A 2,488-nucleotide genomic window follows, 5' to 3' on the forward strand; every position below is an offset into this window, starting at 1 on the left:
AGGAATACATGAACTGTAAAAATGCTAGCTTGGCATTATTTGCCTTCACTCACCTTGAAATCTCTGTTTGAAAGATGCAGTAATTTCCATCCAAACACCTGATTTTAAGGCGTTTCCGATTTTCTCCAATATGTAGATGCATTTTTAGACCACACATGGCACTTTTTTCCAGCATGTGGACAAAATGGAAAGAAGGTGAAATGATTCCATCTATTGCTATTAATATGTTAAATCTGAGAATACTCAATGGGACGTTAGGGCAAAATTCCCCTCACAGTTTCACCCAAGTAGTTACTTTTACATTCAGTGAAATTATGGAAGTATAACTCAGAGCACACTTTGGCCACAGGTTGGCAGTGAATGTCTACTTGGGGCAGTCCTTTCCTCAGCATTCAAGACGTCCTTATGGTTTATGGAAGAGCTTGTACTCTACAACTGTTAGACAAATGACAGAAAGTACCTGCCATGGTAGAAGACAAAGTATAGCAGGGGTTTTGTCCGAGTGTTTGTCAGGTATGCTATGACAACAGACACTATGAAAAATTTGATACCTGTCATCCTCATTTTCCTCATTCTTAAAAATCTAATGCCAGAAAACACAACACTGCTCTGCCCAAACGTTTGTTCTGGAGGTTTGTTCTGGCAATCAGGAACTCCAGTCTATCACAGATTTTGTGCCTCCATAGCATTTCCACATTCCCTTTTATATAACTTAGGGTTATTTCCATTAAGTCACAGAAATATTTTGAGGTTTAATTCTCATGTGTTTCTAAAGAGCAGACAGACGTGGAGAGACTGTCTTGTTTAACGACAACAGCACAGAGCAGAGCAGAGCATTGGCTGCCAGCAGGAAATGCAAGTTGACGGACTTGTACAAATGGCACCACTTAAAAGAGATGGGCATTTAGTTTTGCATTTGCATTCCCTGTGCCAAGAAGGGCAAAGTGTCTCCTGAGAAAGGGTATGAAATGCAACTACTCACATCTTGTTAGACAGGAGCAGTTCCACCTGGCCAAATTCTGTCAGCACTGGCCAGACAGAAGGAATATCTCTTGGCATGTCTGGTACAGCTCCTCTAGTCATCGTTAGCTATGCTAATAGTCGTGGGGAACATGTGTCTTGCCACTGTAGAAGTACAAGAAAAAGTGAAGGACCATACCGAGGTTTCAAGACAGAACCCGAATGCAGCCAGCACCTAGTCCATCATTTTCATATACCCTAACCAAGCAAGAAAGGGGCACAGGACATAAATTCTGGAGAATTAAGAGCTTTAGAGGATGCACAACAAAAGATAGTATACAAATGAAAAATGAAAGGGCAAAAGGCAGCATGGATATCTGGCACCTAAATTTTTTCTTCAACTATAAGTGAATCTATACTCATTGAGAGCATGATGCGGGCTTTGGAACCAAACAGATAAATATAAAGCAAGTGAGCATTTGCAGAACTGAAAGGTAGGTCAAAAGAAATCGCTTTCAGAGACATACATAGATCAGAAGTGTATCAGCAACCTTCCTGCGTTAGAGATCCAAAGACTACCTAGTAGCTGCCAACAAAATGGTTGGTGGGAGTTTGCCAAAGAGCCACATGCTGTTGCTGGAAAAAAATCTTTCACAGCATGTGTCTGGGGCTGCCAAGGAGCAACAGAAACTGGCTACACTGCACGGTTTTCATTGACCACCATTAATATGAATGCGCTTATAAAGGAATGTGAATGCAACCTCCTAGCAGCCTTGCACTTCATCTGTATGCACCTCTGTCTGGAGTTAAAGCACCGTCATGGTAACATCCAAGGAAATGAACTGAGAGATACACAGCAAACTAGAACTCAGGCCAACCAGCCAGCTGACATGACAGTGCCAGCTCCCCATCATCCCTCTTTTGAGAAACATATGGTCTGTATTTCAGCTGGGAAGTGGCAAATAGCCATAAGGGGATGCAACTGTTATTGTGCAAGTACAGAACATTTCCTCTGCCGGTATCCAAAGAGGACACTGATTGGTAATTCAGACTTGGGGCTTCTGGTCATAATGAGCTTCCACAGACACAGACACATTTTCAGATGTGGGCATGTCAGTCATCCTCCAGGGACCCAAACCTCATTCTTAGTGAAGGGGCAGCCAGACGTCAGCAGAGCTTCCATCCCTGGACAAAGAAACACTTATTTTTCATTATATGAAATTGGGATTAAGAGTTAATTCTAGGAAGTTGAAAGCTTGCTTTCTCACTGATATGTAAATAATCTCCTGAACTATGCAATAGTTTGAGATAATCCATTTTACATGTCTGAAATACCAAGAATGTTTTACATCGTTCAGTTTTATTCCTTTGGTACTCTATGAAATATCTCTCTCCCCAGCTAACACAGGCGGTATTCCTGTAGCAGCTGCCCTGTTCACATTCCCTAATATGGGTGGAAATAAGTGTATCCAAAATACGTTTCAAATAGGCAATACAATAGCTTCAAGTATAATGAAGACTTGTAATC

Source organism: Buceros rhinoceros, unplaced genomic scaffold (genome assembly GCF_000710305.1).
Source record: "Buceros rhinoceros silvestris isolate BGI_N320 unplaced genomic scaffold, ASM71030v1 scaffold8735, whole genome shotgun sequence".
Classification (NCBI taxonomy): domain Eukaryota; kingdom Metazoa; phylum Chordata; class Aves; order Bucerotiformes; family Bucerotidae; genus Buceros; species Buceros rhinoceros.